Genomic DNA, 18036 nt, shown 5'->3' with positions numbered 1-18036 from the left:
TGATGACTACGTATCTATTACACCCTCTGGAATAGCACGCACCAGTCGGTGCTGTTTATGACGTAAATATTTCTGCACGACGTCATTTAATTAATTTGATGTCTTTTATATTGTGACAAGAGGGTGACAATCAGGTTTACGCTGATCTGCCCTACAGTTTATGTGACGAAGATGTGAATCTACATCTGCATCGACATATGTACTCTGCAAATCACTGTGAAGTGCGTGACAGAAGGTACGTCTCATTTTACCAGTTATTAGGGCTTTTGTCCGTTTCATTCACGTATGGAGTATGGGAAGAATGAGTGTTTGGATCCCTCTTTGTGCGCTGTGCTTAATTTACTCTTCTTTTCACGATCCGTACGAGAGCAATAGATAGAGGCTTGTAATATAGTGCTAGAGTCATTATTTGAAACTAGTTCTTGAAATTTTGTAAGTAGGCTTTCTCGAGATAGTTTATATCTATCTTCAAGAGGCTGCCAGTTCAGTTCTTTTACCATCTCCGTGACACTCTCCCACTGGCCAAACACATCTCTGACCATTTCTGCTGCCCTTCTCTGTATACATTCAATGTCTCCTGTTAGTCGTGTTTGGAACGGACCCCATGCACCTGAGCAATATTCTACGATGGTTCAAATGGCTCTGAGCACTATGGGACTTAACATCAATGGTCATCAGTCCCCTAGAACTTAGAACTACTTAAGCCTAACTAACCTAAGGACAGCGCACAACACCCAGTCATCACGAGGCAGAGAAAATCCCTGACCCCGCCGGGAATCGAACCCGGGAACCCGGGCGTGGGAAGCGAGAACGCTACCGCACGACTATTCTATGATGGACTACGCAATATTTGTAATCAGTCTCCTTTGAGTCCATTTCCCTAGTTTCTACCAAAAAACTGAAGTCTGCCCCCTGCTTACCCACGACTTGGTCCTATGTGATCGTTCCATTTTATATCCCTTCAAAGTGTTAAACCCAGGTATTTGTGTGACTTGACCAATTCGAGCTGTGACTCATTGATACTATAGTCACAGGATACTACGTTTTTTCGTTTTCTGAAGTGCACGATTTTACATTTCTTAACATTTAAAGCAAGCGACCAATCCTTGCACCACTTTGAAATATTATCAAGATATGACTGAATATTTGTACAGCTTCTTTCAGACAGTACTTCATTATAGATGATTGCATCATCTGCGAAAAGTCTGAGTTTACTATTAAGATTGTCCGCAAGTTCATTAATATACAACATGAACAGCAAAGGTCCAACACCCTTCTCTGCGGCACTCATGAAGTTACTTCTACATCTATCGATGACCCTCCATGTGAGATAAAATGATATGCCCTGTCCACAGAAATCCTTAAGATGACGTAGATGTGGCACTGAGTCAAATGCTTTTCGGGAATCGAGAAATATGGCATCTACCTGACTTCCTCGATCCGTGGCTTTCGGTAAGTCATATGAGAAAAGTGCGAGTTGGCTTTCACATGATCGATGTTTTCGGAATCCTTGCTTGTTGACCAGGAAGAGGTTATTTTTTCAGGGTACATCGTTACGTTTGATCTCAGAATATGTTCTAAGAATCTACAATAAATGGATGACAAGGATATTAGACGGTAATTTTGTGGATCGCTTCTGCTACCCTTCTTCTAGACAGGTGTGACGCACTTTCTTAGAACTACTGAGCACTGTTTTTCTTCAATGGATCTATGATAGACTGGAGTTAGAAGAGGGGCTAACTTGGCCGCGAATGCAGTATAGAATCTAATAGGGGATTCCATTGGTCTCTGGAGCTTTATTCAGTTTTAACGATGTCATCTGTTTCTCATCACTGACACTGGGACTTACTTCACTCATATTTTCAGTAGTACAAGCATTAAACTGTGGCAATACTCCAGGGTTTTCTTTTGTAAAGAAACGTTCGAAAATGGAGTGCAGCATTACTACAGTTGCTTTTTTACCGTCAATTTCATTTCCTGTCTCGGCCATAAGTGTTTGGACACTTAACTTCGGTACCAATAAATAACCTTAACATATGACCAGAGTTCTTTGGGTTTTGCGAAGATCTTTCGACAGTATTTGATTTGATTTGATTTGGTAGTCACTGAAGGCTTCATCCACAGCTAACTTCACAGCGAAACATATTTCATCCAGTACCTTTCTCTCTAACTATTGCCCTGAGCTTTGTTTTACACCTGTTACCCGGTAACTCTGTTTCTTTAAAAGTTTCATTACAGTGATTGTACACCATGGAGGTTGACTCCCATGATGAACTGTATTACTGGGCACATATATATCCAATGCATGGTCAGATATTCTTTTCAACTTGAGCCATAGTTCGTTTACATGCTCCTGTCCTGAGCTAAAAGTTTCAAGTTTCTCACAGAGACACGATACTACTGCTTCTTTATTTCTATTTTACTGAACATATTAATCTTTCTACTTGTTTCAGGTGCCCTTTGTACTTTGGTAATTATTGTTGCTACAACGGTCTCATGTGCACTGACACCAGTTTCAGTCAATGACGTCAGGTCTATTTGTTGCCATTAGATGTCCTATATTTATATCATGAGTGGATTCTGAACTCTGTTCTAGGTAGCTTTTAGAGAAGGCATTTCGTAAAGTTTCATAGCAAGTTTATCAAGACCGCTGTAATTACCCTAATTGATTATTCACTGATTAAGGTCACTTATTATGATTACAGTATGATTTGGGAATCTACATCCAAGGGAACTAAACTTTTTGGTTACATCAGGAAGTGAGTCTGGTGGTCGGTAGAATGATCTACACTCCTGGAAATTGAAATAAGAACACCGTGAATTCATTGTCCCAGGAAGGGGAAACTTTATTGACACATTCCTGGGGTCAGATACATCACATGATCACACTGACAGAACCACAGGCACATAGACACAGGCAACAGAGCATGCACAATGTCGGCACTAGTACAGTGTATATCCACCTTTCGCAGCAATGCAGGCTGCTATTCTCCCATGGAGACGATCGTAGAGATGCTGGATGTAGTCCTGTGGAACGGCTTGCCATGCCATTTCCACCTGGCGCCTCAGTTGGACCAGCGTTCGTGCTGGACGTGCAGACCGCGTGAGACGACGCTTCATCCAGTCCCAGACATGCTCAATGGGGGACAGATCCGGAGATCTTGCTGGCCAGGGTAGTTGACTTACACCTTCTAGAGCACGTTGGGTGGCACGGGATACATGCGGACGTGCATTGTCCTGTTGGAACAGCAAGTTCCCTTGCCGGTCTAGGAATGGTAGAACGATGGGTTCGATGACGGTTTGGATGTACCGTGCACTATTCAGTGTCCCCTCGACGATCACCAGTGGTGTACGGCCAGTGTAGGAGATTGCTCCCCACACCATGATGCCGGGTGTTGGCCCTGTGTGCCTCGGTCGTATGCAGTCCTGATTGTGGCGCTCACCTGCACGGCGCCAAACACGCATACGACCATCATTGGCACCAAGGCAGAAACGACTCTCATCGCTGAAGACGACACGTCTCCATTCGTCCCTCCATTCACGCCTGTCGCGACACCACTGGAGGCGGGCTGCACGATGTTGGGGCGTGAGCGGAAGACGGCCTAACGGTGTGCGGGACCGTAGCCCAGCTTCATGGAGACGGTTGCGAATGGTCCTCGCCGATACCCCAGGAGCAACAGTGTCCCTAATTTGCTGGGAAGTGGCGGTGCGGTCCCCTACGGCACTGCGTAGTCACCTCACGCCCCACGTGTTGAGCAATTCGGCGGTACGTCCACCCGGCCTCCCGCATGCCCACTATACGCCCTCGCTCAAAGTCCGTCAACTGCACGTACGGTTCACGTCCACGCTGTCGCGGCATGCTACCAGTGTTAAAGACTGCGATGGAGCTCCGTATGCCACGGCAAACTGGCTGACACTGACGGCGGCGGTGCACAAATGCTGCGCAGCTAGCGCCATTCGACGGCCAACACCGCGGTTCCTGGTGTGTCCGCTGTGCCGTGCGTGTGATCATTGCTTGTACAGCCCTCTCGCAGTGTCCGGAGCAAGTATGGTGGGTCTGACACACCGGTGTCAATGTGTTCTTTTTTCCATTTCCAGGAGTGTAGTTGTAATGTTATGCACCCCGATACTGAGTCTTGGATAAACAATGTTGCATGCAGCTTCAGTTTCTATCTCGGTGAATCCAAGTTTGCTTAGTGCGACAAAAACATCTCCATTTCCCAGTAGCCTATCCTTTCGATAGTTTTTTTTTTTCTTTGCCAGGGATCCATCCCACTGACTAAAACTTTTCTGTGATTGACTCACTACCCCTACCCCTAAAGTTTACAGGATCTGCAGGCTTTTTGGGGAAAGGTGATTTAGTATTCTAAATTCCTTCCACAAGTAGTCCACATTTTTTTCCCCCAAAAATTTCACTGTTGTCATCTTCAGGGTTTTATCACGTTTGTGTACCTGTGAGCTTCACTGCTTTTTAGGAACGCTTCAAATTCTGGAACTTTATTGCGATTGATTTGGCAGCTAACTACTAGGATTTTGATACTCTCGACTGTGATGGGTATTTCTTTGGATGTTACACTGATACTTGTGGGTCTCCTACAGCTGTTAAAAAAAAAGAGATATTTGACTGAATATTTTGTGTTGGATATGACATCCTGCCCAAATTATTAGTTAGGAGATTTTAAGATGTTCTCTGTGTGGCAGCCTCATCTAGTTTTTTATTCAATGATCAACAAAATCAAATTTATATTTCAGTATTTATAGTGTCAGTGTTTTTGTGTTTTATCAGTATATCTTAAGGCAAAGGCTATATCTAGGATATTAAAGTATAATCTGCTGGAGGTGTATCCATTCCAGCATTGATTGTAATCAATATGGGAAACCACAGATGGAAAGTAAGACAGGGGTTGAAAACTCACTTCTTTGGAATGTCTTTACCAGTACACCCCCTGTGAATGATGTATTAAAGACACTGGAAAAAAGTAAGAGAGAGAGAGAGAGAGCGATTTTAAACCATATTTTGTACTATAAATATTTATAATTTAAATATTTTAATCACATTCATCTCAGAAAGTCTTATCTGAAAGCAGTAATGACCACTTTCTAGTATATTTGTCAACATCATTATCTTCTTCTTCATTCTTAACAAATATACATAATTCTTAAATCTCCTTAAATAAAGTACATTGCATGATAATTAGCAATTATTTAACTATCACCAATTTAAATTTGTGACTTATGTAAAACACTTAAATTTCTGTTACATTCGACGCATTTATTCGGATAAAAACACAAAACAGAGTAAATTGTGTAACTGATAATAAAAGCTGTCATTGAAATGTAGTGTTAAATGTTAGGTGATATTTAAAAACCACAGTCGGAATTAATTAAATGTTGTGCTAGTTTTGTCTGGTGATGCAATAGCTTCAACTGAACTATAAAATTAGAGATGTACTCACTTTTTGGCGAACTTTGTGACAGGAAATGATGGCTGCGTCAACATATTTAACTCTGGGTTTGTTTATGAAAAAACTTTTCTGTTGCCTGTCTTTTTACCGTCACAGATTTCCACCAACCATTTCTGATGGTCTGAACCAAAATATTTAAAACTTTTTGCAAAAACTGAATTTTTTAAATTTAGTTTGTTTTTAGAAAAAATATCTATTTCTAGATCTTCCTAATTCCTCTCTTATTTTATCTCTGTGTTCGCGGATGCTAAATATACTAGTATATCACTACAATTAATTTCGCAAAAAATTGAATCTGCGAAAATTAAGTAACAAATGCCGATAGAAAAGTTCCATGTTGGTTGAGATCAATTCCATTACACAATATTTTGGTGACACCAATGAAATAGGGAAAAATTACCATCACGGCAAAGTAAGAGAATTCAGAGCTCACACAGAAAACTTTAGGTGTACATTTTGTACCTCGTGCTATTTGTGAGTGGAACGGTCGAGAGACTCCATGAAGCCTCGTCCCACCTGCAGAGCAATCATGTACTTATTGATAACTGTTTTGAAGATCCGGCAACAAATTACGGAATAGAGTTGCGTAGAAAACTGAGATTTCTGTTCTTACGGTGGATCGGATGACACACCACCCTAGATGTTTTTGTGAGTTTCTCAATGGAGAAATGCTTCGCCAAGATAGCTGTTTAATCAACTGCGCATTCCTACTTCCTTTCGTGGGCGCCCCTTGATGTCTAGAAAATTCATTAAATGTGAGTGAGAATATCAGAACAGTTTATTGTGTTTTGTTTCCAGAATTCTGGCACTTTGATAACATTATGCAGAGCTGAGTCACACTATCACAGCAGTGAAGATCAAAGGGGCCTTCTCAGAATTGTTTGAAGCGTGCTTTGTGACTTGGATGTGCAACAGAGCGCCGAAAGACTAAACAGCCGAGACGATCTCATAGATTCTCCGTACGGCTCAGGACCAAGGACTTAATGATCCCCATTTCTTTTGGAGGTGTCCGCTGTATTTGTGAGGACAATGTCAGACAATTCTAGCACTCAAATGTTGCCTACCTTAAGGCTGCAATCACACTGGCAGCTTGCCCGCGCGGCTGGACTTTACACCCAGAGCGAATCAGCCGCAACTACAGGTATACGTTAAAGCGTGGAGCAGCTGCCGCTCTATGTTACTGCTTGGTGTATGAGTGCTCATCACATGCGTTCCCTACTTCCTTTCGTCTTATATCCGACACATATATTTCGTTGTAAACTTTACAGTTTCGAAATGGGTTCAAGAAACAATTATTCTAGTAATAAAATAAAAAAAACTTAACGCTTGGATGGAATTTTATGAAAATAAGTGTGCCTAATTTTGAACATAAAATAGTAACAGGAAAAAAAAATCCCACCCGGTTGGCCGTGCGGTCTAACGCACGGCTTTCCGGGCGGGAAGGAGCGCGGGGTCCCCGGCACGAATCCGCCCGGTGGATTTGTGTCGAGGTCCGGTGAACCGGCCAGTCTGTGGATGGTTTTTAGGCGTTTTTACATCTGCCTCGGCGAATGCGGGCTGGTTCCCCTTACTCCGCATCAGCTACACTATGTCGGCGATTGCTGCGCAAACAAGTTCTCCACGTACGGGTACACCACCATTACTCTACCACGCAAACATAGGGGTTACACTCGTCTGGTGTGAGACGTTCCCTGGGGGGTCCACCGGTGGCCGAACCGCACAATAACCCTGGGTTCGGTGTGGGGCGGCGGAGGGGTGAAGTGGACTGTGGTAGTCGTCTTGGAGTTGTAGACCACTGTGGCCCCGGCGGGGACGGAGCCTCTCCGTCGTTTCTAGGTCCCCGGTTATCATACAATACAATACAATAGGAAAAAAGAAATCTGATATATATTTTTATGTATTGACCAAGGAACAACTCTTTCAATGTCGATAAAGCAATCAGCGAATTCATTTCGGATAGTCATGGCAAAGAAGTTTCCGTGGTGCCGTGTATGTTATCTAAACCGAATTTTTCTAAAGCATCATACAATTTTTAGTATTCATCTCTGGCAAACAAAGCTATGCAGGACGCAACATACGCTAATTATCAAAGCAAAGAAGTTCTCCATTTAAAGGACAGTAAAATATCAGCCATTTATGGTTAAGAACCCAGAAGTTCACTCCGTGTTTCATCGCGCTCTAGATAACCCGTAAATATAAACTTTTTTTTTTTGTCAAATATCTTCACAGTATACAATGGCAGATCAAAAGCATCCGGACACCCCACGCAGTGCGAAATTGACTACCATATGTCACCAGAGGCAGATCTACCAGTATAGAAGGTGGCGGGGTTATCGTATTGTCAGTAAAGAATCAGTAACAGAAGGAGACCTCAGTAACTTCGAACATGAATAGTCATTGGATATCACCTGAGGAACCAATTCACCAGGACCATTTCATCCCTTCTGAATTTGGTCAAGTCGACTGTTGCTGTGTGATTGTGAACTGGAAACGTGAAGGAACAATCACAGTTAGCTAAACCAAGATAAGACAGACCTCATGGCCGTCTGGAGTGGCCGTGCGGTTCTAGGCGCTACAGTCTGAAGCCGAGCGACCGCTACGGTCGCAGGTTCGAATCCTGCAACTGGCATGGATGTGTGTGATGTCCTTAGGTTAGTTAGGTTTAATTAGTTCTAAGTTCTAGGCGACTGATGACCTGAGAGGTTAAGTCGCATAGTGCTCAGAGCCATTTTTGAACAGACCTCATGTACTGACCTACAGGGACTGTCGATCATTGCAGAGGGTGGTTGGGAAAAGCGAATGAAATCGTCGGAAGGAATCGCTCGTGAGTTCCAAAGTGCTATCACGAATCCAGTTAGCCCAATGATTGTACGTAGGGAGTCAAAAATAATGGGGAACAATGGTCGAGCAGCTCCTCATAAGTCACACGTTTCTATAGTTAATGCTAAGCGATGTTTACAACGTTACCTGTCGCCATGAGTAGTGCCAATAGTGAAGTATGGAGGAGGTAGTGTTACAGTATAGGAGAGGTTTTCATGTTTAGGGTACGGTCCCTTATTGCACTTAAGAGAGCGAACACATATTACAGCATTGTGTGCTACATGCAGTAGAAGACAGTTCAGAGACGATGACTATTTCTATCATCATGAGAGTGCACCATCTCATAAAGCAATGTCTGTGAGACAATGGTTTTTGGACAACAACATTCCCGAAATGGACTGGCCTGTCCAGAGTCGTGACCTGAACACAATGGGACGCCTTTGGAATGAATTAGAATGTAGACTTCGCTCCCCATCACAGAGTCCAACATCACTGCCTTGACTGGTTCCAGCTCTTGAGGAAGAATGAGCTGCCATTCCTCCATGGACATTAAGACTCCTCACTGAAAGTGTCCCCAGCAGAGTTCAGGCCGACATAAAGATGACAGGTTGATATATGCCATACAGCTGATAGGTCTCGATAATTTTGATGAGGACGTTGCCTCTTTTCTTCAACAGAAAATGCTTTATTTTTTATAAAGTAGGATGAAAGGCGGTAGCCTGATTCAACATAGGTCAAGGTTTTCCCAGATTCACATAACTTTTTATTTATTTCCATACATTTGTCAGTCGCTACTTTTTCGATATGAACATACACTGAGGTGATAAAAGGCATGGGATACCTCCTAATATCGTGTTGGACCTCCCTTTGCGCGTCCAACCATCGTGATTTAGATTTTCTGTCATTTCCCTAAATCGCTTTAGGCAAATGATGGGATGGTTCCTTTGAAAGGGCACAGCCAACTTCCTTCCCATCCTTCTCTAATCCGATGGGACTGATGACCTCGCTGTTTTGGTCCACTTCCCCAGATTAACCAATCAACCAGCCTCCTTTTGGCCGGCGTAGTGCAGCAACTCGACGTGGCATGGACTCAACAAGTCGTTGGAAGTCCCCTGCAGAAATATTGAGCCGTTCTGCCTCTATAGCAGTCCATAATTGCGAAAGTTTTTGTGCATGAGCTACCTCTTAATTGTGTACCATAAATGTTCGATGGGATTCATGTCGAGTAATATGGGTGGCCAAATCATTCACTCTAATCGTCCAGGGTGTTCTTCAAACCAATCGCGAATAGTTGTTGCCCAGTAACATGATGCATTGTCATCCATAAAAATTCCATTGTTTTCTGGGAACATGAAATCCATAAATGGCTTCAAATGGTCTCCACCTAGCCGAACATAACCATTTCCATTCAATGATCAGTTCAGTTAGACCAGAGGACCCAGCCCATTCCTAGTAAACACGGCCCCCACCATTGTGAAGACACCACCAGCTTGCATAGTGCCTTGTTGACAACTTGGGTCTGCGCCACTCTCGAAGCCTACCATCAACTCTCACCGAATGAAATCGGGTCTCATCTGATCAGGCCCCGGTTTTCGAGTCGTCAAGGGTCCAACCGATATGGTCACGAGCCCATGAGAGGCGCTGCCACATTTCGCCGCACTGCTCTAACCGATATGTTCGTTATACACTCCTGGAAATGGAAAAAAGAACACATTGACACCGGTGTGTCAGACCCACCATACTTGCTCCGGACACTGCGAGAGGGCTGTACAAGCAATGATCACACGCACGGCACAGCGGACACACCAGGAACCGCGGTGTTGGCCGTCGAATGGTGCTAGCTGCGCAGCATTTGTGCACCGCCGCCGTCAGTGTCAGCCAGTTTGCCGTGGCATACGGAGCTCCATCGCAGTCTTTAACACTGGTAGCATGCCGCGACAGCGTGGACGTGAACCGTACGTGCAGTTGACGGACTTTGAGCGAGGGCGTATAGTGGGCATGCGGGAGGCCGGGTGGACGTACCGCCGAATTGCTCAACTCGTGGGGCGTGAGGTCTCCACAGTACATCGATGTTGTCGCCAGTGGTCGGCGGAAGGTGCACGTGCCCGTCGACCTGGGACCGGACCGCAGCGACGCACGGATGCACGCCAAGACCGTAGGATCCTACGCAGTGCCGTAGGGGACCGCACCGCCACTTCCCAGCAAATTAGGGACACTGTTGCTCCTGGGGTATCGGCGAGGACCATTCGCAACCGTCTCCATGAAGCTGGGCTACGGTCCCGCACACCGTTAGGCAGTCTTCCGCTCACGCCCCAACATCGTGCAGCCCGCCTCCAGTGGTGTCGCGACAGGCGTGAATGGAGGGACGAATGGAGACGTGTCGTCTTCAGCGATGAGAGTCGCTTCTGCCTTGGTGCCAATGATGGTCGTATGCGTGTTTGGCGCCGTGCAGGTGAGCGCCACAATCAGGACTGCATACGACCGAGGCACACAGGGCCAACACCCGGCATCATGGTGTGGGGAGCGATCTCCTACACTGGCCGTACACCACTGGTGATCGTCGAGGGGACACTGAATAGTGCACGGTACATCCAAACCGTCATCGAACCCATCATTCTACCATTCCTAGACCGGCAAGGGAACTTGCTGTTCCAACAGGACAATGCACGTTTGCATGTATCCCGTGCCACCCAACGTGCTCTAGAAGGTGTAAGTCAACTACCCTGGCCAGCAAGATCTCCGGATCTGTCCCCCATTGAGCATGTTTGGGACTGGATGAAGCGTCGTCTCACGCGGTCTGCACGTCCAGCACGAACGCTGGTCCAACTGAGGCGCCAGGTGGAAATGGCATGGCAAGCCGTTCCACAGGACTACATCCAGCATCTCTACGATCGTCTCCATGGGAGAATAGCAGCCTGCATTGCTGCGAAAGGTGGATATACACTGTACTAGTGCCGACATTGTGCATGCTCTGTTGCCTGTGTCTATGTGCCTGTGGTTCTGTCAGTGTGATCATGTGATGTATCTGACCCCAGGAATGTGTCAATAAAGTTTCCCCTTCCTGGGACAATGAATTCACGGTGTTCTTATTTCAATTTCCAGGAGTGTATATCCCATATTGATCTCTGCTTTCATCTCACGTAGTATTGCTTGCCTGTTAGCACTGACAACTCTACGCAAACGCAGCTGCTCTCGGTCGTTAAGTGAAGTCCGTCGGCCACTGCATTGGCCGCGGTGAGAGGTAATGCCTGAAATTTGGCATTCTTGGCACACTCTTGACACTGTGGATCTTGGAAAATTGAATTCTCTATCGATTTTCGAAATGGAACGTTCCATGCGTCTAGCTCCAATACCAATCTGCGTTCAGTCTATTAATTCCCCTTGTGTGGTCATAATCACAACGGAAACCTTTTCAAATGGATCATCTGATTACAAGTGACAACTCCACCAAAGTACTGCCCTTTTATACCTTGTGTACGCTATACTATGTCAATCTTTATATGTGTATATCGCTACCCACTTTTGTCGGCTCAGTATATGTCTACGAAGGTAAGGTAAAAGTCAGCGTCACAGTCTACATGTAGCACCATTGAAGAAATGATTTTGTAGTGGTAGTTCTGTGTTCGGGTTATCAAGTGTAGCCCAAAGAGTGATTTGATGTAGATTTCCACATTAGTCTATCCTGTGCAAATCTCTTCGGCTTCGGATAACTATGGCAGCCTATAATGCAGTGGAGTACAGGCCTTTTATTCATTACATAAATCTTATACATCTCAGTTCTCTGAGATATAATTAGTTTTTTGTGTAATTTATGAATTTAGTTCTTGTGGCTTGACACGTCTCGTAACTGATCAACTCATTTATGTAAAAATGGCAATTTCGGAGTCTTCCACTCCCACCCAGATAAATTTCTGCGGACGTCCATGCGTGAAAGCCTGCAATGTATGAGTATGGCTCCCATCAGTGCCACCAAGGAAGTTTGGGGAGCGTGCATTTTGGACATGATAGAAATGCCACATTTAAAGGAAGAAGTTCTGTAAATGTACAGCCTGTGCAAGTTTTTCACGAGTAGTTAGTATTTGATGACTCCAATACTTCCGTCGACGTGTATCTTTGCCTTTTAGTAACAGACCGAACAGCAACAGTTCCTGGTCAGAATCCACTTCGCAAGTACACAGCTCTTGCAACAGTTCAGTGGCGCGCCCAGTCGTTCAACGGCGCGTGTCAATCACGCGATAGTCGCTCCTTTATGCGGGTCAGTTGCCGCCACTGTGAAAGCAGCCATACTGCAATGTAGTATCCCACCCGTATGCTCCAGTGAAGTAAGGAAAGTTAGAGTTGACAGTCTCGTCTATATTGTTGGCAGTATAAACGGAGCACTATGTAAGCTGGACGGTATAATGAATCGACAATATTTTGTTCGCCAGAAGTTATTTAAGGGAACCGAATCTACTCCAAGAATGACAATCTGCAGTATAAATGTACATTAACTGTGACTTTTGATTGGTATCGACTATATGACACGTGTGTCAGTTGTCCAAGAGAAGTCTATGGAAGTATTTTCCAGATAGTAACACCATGGTCAAGTGTCAGCGGGCTTCCATGAGTGTAGGTCATTTTCTCTTTGCTGTTCCTAGCCTGATATGTGCAACACCATCATTTAGATAAAGAAAGAGACAGTTGTCGGTGGAGAATAAAGGAAGTACTCATGTGTTCTAAGTTGAAAGGGCAGGAAGATCTAAGATGGTGGAAACAGATTACCTATCGTAAGTAAAAACGAAGAAACGTTAAATTGTGTAGAGTAACTCGGAGAATACACCAACTTCATCTGTATAAAATGGTGACAAGTTTTAATAAATTGACTGATTATGTGAATGAGTCGAAGAAAATTGAAGACGGTAGATACAACGTAGGTTCCAATGAAAAACCCAACCTCACCTCACCTGTATGGGATGAACTTCGAATCCGCACTCGTGAATTTCCACCCAAGTTCAGGTCCCTACAGTAGCATTTATCTTTCTTCGCCTTGAACGTTAATTCACTTTCCAAATACATCCTTATTTCCTTTACTGCTTGCTTAATGTACAGACTGAATAAAATGGGGTGTATGAATCAATACTGACTCTCTCTCTTCTTAATTACCATTTTCCTTTCATGTTCTTCGGCTTTTAGTACTGCAGTCTCGTTTACGTATGAGTTGTAGATATTTTCGATACCCTATATTTTCTCTCTGATAACTTCAGAAATCCAAACAGTGTATTTCAGTCAACATTGACAAAAGGCTTTTCTATACCCAGAAATTTGCAAAATGCAGCTTTATGTTCCGAAATAAAGCATAAAGTCCAGTATAGGCAAACAATGCAAAAATACAACAATCGGGCGTCCCATGGAAAAGTGAATGCCAGTCCTTCCAACCCAGAAGCACCAACAAAACGTTTATTCAATAAAATGTTCCTTTTTAGAAACTACTGTAAGATCCATAACCATAAATACTGAATGCACGTCAACAGCTGCCTGGGTTACAGGAAACGCGATATATTATGCAGTCAAAAAACACACAGATATACCCTGCAAAGACGTCGAAAAATTCAAGGAATATTGCTAATGAGTGAAAAGCCACATAGGGAATATGGACATGCAATGTTTATGAAAGCAGATCTAAAAGTATACTGTGTATACCATAGAGAAACAAACAACATTGAGATGATCTCTGTAGAGCTCAGCAAGATTGTAGTCACATCTGTTGATAAACCTCCGCGTGAAGAGTTCAGCTTCATTCGAGCTTTACTTAACAGAAACAAGATATCTATTGTCATGGGACATTTTTACAGCGTTAGGCTATTCTTGGAGGGAGGAGGGGCTCTGTTGTCACGAGCTGCAACCCAAAATCTGTACCTTATCCATAATGGCAGCAGGCTGCTGTGGCCGAGCGGTTCTAGGCGCTTCTGTCCTGAACCGCGCTGCTGCTGCGGTCGCAGGTTCGAATCCTGCCTCGGGCATGGATGTGTGTGATGTCCTTAGGTTAGTTAGGTTTAAGTAGTTCCAAGTCCCCTAGGACTGATGACCTCAGATGTTATGTCCCATAGTGCTTAGAGCCATTTGATTTAACAGTACAAGGTGTTAGAGAAGTTACAACGTAGGTCTACTCTTCGCAAGTGAAGGCATAACACAGCAGTTCCAAAAGTCGGTGTGTGTACCTACACCAATCAGCCACCGCAGACCGAGTATGTGCCAATATTTCCCTTTGTAACACCCCTGAATGGTTGCAACAACCTTTTCTAACAGCAACCGAGGCGTCAAACGCGATTAAGAATCCCAAAGAACTGGGAGGTAATAGCCAGGTAGCCATTGTCAGTGCAGCATTACATCACCAGTTAAATTCTTTCTACTCGTAACCAAGGCGTCAAACGTGATTAAGAATCCCAAAGAACTGGGAGGTAACAGCCAGATCGGTGTGCGCTACTTATCCCGACACTGCCGCCCAGTCTGCGTGGTACCTTACTGTCAAGGGGAAGCAAGTATGCCGGTCATGCCTTCACAGGATTCACCTCTCAGACATCCAGTTGTGTGTCGCCTGTGATGTTTTGGACACAGACGAACACCGCCTGCTGTGCAGATCGGCAGGAGGAGTCTGGTTCTCGGTGCGACAGATGTTGTCCCTGATTACCCGTACGATTCCTCATCAGATACCTATCAACTGCTCCTCTTTCCGGTTCAAAAATGGTTCAAATGGCTATAAGCTCTATGGGACTTAACATCTGAGGTCGTCAGTCCCCTAGAACTTAGAACTACTTTAAACCTAACTAACGGGCGCTGATGACCTCGATGTTGAGCGCCCATAAACCCCAACACACACAAACCTAACTAACCTAAGGACATCACACACATCCATGCCCGAGGCAAGATTCGAACCTGCGACCGTAGCGCCTAGAACCGCTCGGCCACTCCGGCCGGCCTCTTTCCGGACGCAGGTTACTTCCTGCAAACAAAGACGAACGCTGTGAAGTGGATTTGTGGACACGCAGCTCACTACTTGTTTGCTGATTGCGAGATAAGTATTCTTGATTTTTAACAGTTCCTTAATGATCGATATTGTGCAGCTTTCCACAATCCAAATTACAGACAATTTTCTTCCAAGTTCCTTTGCAGTGTCTTCCTTATGCCACCCTAGAACTGGGGTGTTCCTGTCATGAAGAGATGATCAACGCCTCTTCCACGCTCAGAACCGATATATTCTCTGGTCATCGGAATGTTCTTCTCGGAAAAAATATACGTCGATGGTCTCAATGAGTCCGACTTCTCGCTGTGCCCTCCTCCTCGCGACGCCGGTTTTCTGCTATTTCGGTGGTATTAATGTTAATAAATACGACGGTCATTCAATAATTAAAGAGACAAATTGGTCTGGAAAAAAGCGTTTGTTTTTACAGAACAATACTTTTTCTACTTTTCAACATTGAACATCCAACTTGAACATTTACGCACTTAAGCTTTCTTATTCCGGCTGCAAAGAACTCTTTATCTTGATGTTTGAACCAATTTCCCACAAACTTTTTCACGTCCTCGTTGTCCTGGAACCTCTTCCAACATAATGCCTCCTTCAGTGCAGCAAACAAATGGAATTCACTAGGTGCTAAATCAGAAGGTTTCACGGGTTGGTTGAGCAATATAAGGACGTGTGTTGTCTTGCTGGAGAGTCACGCCTCTCCTCTGAGATCCACGACGTCTCTCTCTCATGGCTGGCTTCCCCTTGTTTAAACGCAAACCGGAGTAGTATTGGCTGTTCATTGTACGCTGCTCATCGAGATAATCACAAAAAACTGGACCTTCAGCATCCCAAAACACCGTCAACATGACTTTTCCTGCTGATGCTTGGATTTTGAATTTTTTCTTGATAGTTAAGTTGATGTGCTCCCACTCCATGCTTTGCCTTTTTGATTCTGTGTCGTAATAGTGAAACCAGGTTTCATCACAAGTTAACATTTTGTTGAGGAAGTGCTCTCCTTTTGTTTCAAAGCGTTTTTTTGGCTCTGTGCACACTCTCAACCTTGTTTCCTTGTGTAACCGCGTCAACTCCTTTGGGATCCGTCTTGCACATGTTTTGCGGTACTTCAGCTTGTTACAGATAATATTAGGAACTGTACTGGTACTAACTTGAACCTTATCAACTATTATTTCCACAGTCACACGGCGGTCGGTACAAATAATGTCATCAATTCGACTGCAACTGCAGCTGGTCGGCCATAACGGTGTTCGTCAGTCATTGAGTCGCAATCATTTTTGAACTGCTCCACCCACTTGTAAAAATTTGCACGATGCGTGCAGCCTTCATCATAAACTTTAGACATTCTACAGCATATATTCACTGGTTTCTCGCCTTCAGCAAATAAAAAAGAATAACAGAACGTTGTTCAACTAATGTGGACGTTTCAAGCGGACTCGGCATCTTGAAATGTATTTTTGAGGTTATAAACAAAACAATATTGATACATCAACTGATCAGGGCTCATCCCAGTGATGCCAATTTAAAGCCATAAAAGTATCAAACTTTTCCTACCGACAGTTCTTTCCCCAGACCAATTTGTCTCTTTAATTATTGAATGACCCCCGTAAATAAATAAACGACACTCCTTGTACCTCTGTTCCACGTTCCCTACGCTTTCCTTAATTCATGGAGGGTGGGAACGGGGCATAGTGGCCAGGTCTCGGGTTGCCACCCCTGCCCACTGTGCCCCCACCCCTCCCTTTGAACGCCTAAGAAAGTTCCTTAAAAAAAAGGGGGGGATGGCGCAGTGGTTAATGCACCTACCTAGCAACCAGGAGATCCAGGGTTCGAATCCTGGCCCAGAACACATTTTCACTCGTCGCCGCTAATTCCGCGCAGTGTCCTGATGTAGCTGACAGAAATAATCCCCTCCCTTAGTTTCCTTCCTTATCGTCTGTATTTTCAGTTAACATGTTTTTAGAGTGGAATTTTAGGTACTCATTTGATGGAGCAGTCTCAGATTATATTTGTTTAATCGATATGTATTAACACAGGCAATAAAACACGAAGAACAACCAGTATTCCAGCAGAGACAGCACTGTCCTGGTCCTGGGCTGACTGCTACCGCCATTCAGTAACAGCGCTGCTCAATCGCTGCTGGAGTATCGGTTATTTTTCATGTTTTCTGTCCCTGTTAATACATATATAATGTGACATGGGCTTTAAAAATGATTTTGTTTGTAACGGGAAACAGACTGACGCTTCCCATTCACACAAGATGTGCCATGAAAGACGTGCTGAGCAGTGTTTGTTTGGGTTCATTCAAACACACGCGAATTTCCTTCCTTAGATTATCTGATGATTGTTCTGACGGAAACAACATCCAGATGCTGAATGAAAATAATATTTCAGAGTTTGGAGAGGCAATTGCCTACCTGCTACTGTGGTACAGAATAAGGCAAAGTAAGAACAACACAACTTACCTAAGCGGGTTACTAACTGCACTTCCCTGTGGACAACATCTACGACGAATGCATAACCTGTTGTGGCTGAAAACAGTCACATATAGGCCCGAATGCAAAGTAGAAAAAAGCGGATTCACTGTGCTAATCGTGTGAGCTGATAAGGTCCTCTGAAGTCCATGTGACGCAGGGAAGATGGCGGATGTGAGTGGGGGAGGGGGCGTATGACAGCTGTAACAGACCGTGCAGCAACTATGTTGATAATGGTTATCAGGCCAATGATCCTCAACGATGCCTCTGTTGACTG

The 18036-nt window shown here is 44.4% G+C and overlaps 1 long non-coding RNA gene across 1 annotated transcript in view; it reads right to left on the bottom strand.

Annotated features, from left to right (window-relative positions):
• Positions 1 to 17831, bottom strand: part of LOC126183896 (uncharacterized) — a 50099-nt gene extending 32268 nt beyond the window's left edge. The window contains exon 1 of the long non-coding RNA XR_007536823.1: positions 17751 to 17831. This is a non-coding gene — a long non-coding RNA (uncharacterized LOC126183896). The remainder of the gene's footprint in view (positions 1 to 17750) is intronic.
• Positions 17832 to 18036: the final 205 nt, after the last annotated feature.

Source organism: Schistocerca cancellata, chromosome 4, assembly GCF_023864275.1.
Source record: "Schistocerca cancellata isolate TAMUIC-IGC-003103 chromosome 4, iqSchCanc2.1, whole genome shotgun sequence".
Classification (NCBI taxonomy): domain Eukaryota; kingdom Metazoa; phylum Arthropoda; class Insecta; order Orthoptera; family Acrididae; genus Schistocerca; species Schistocerca cancellata.
This window is presented reverse-complemented; position numbering and strand designations above follow the sequence as displayed.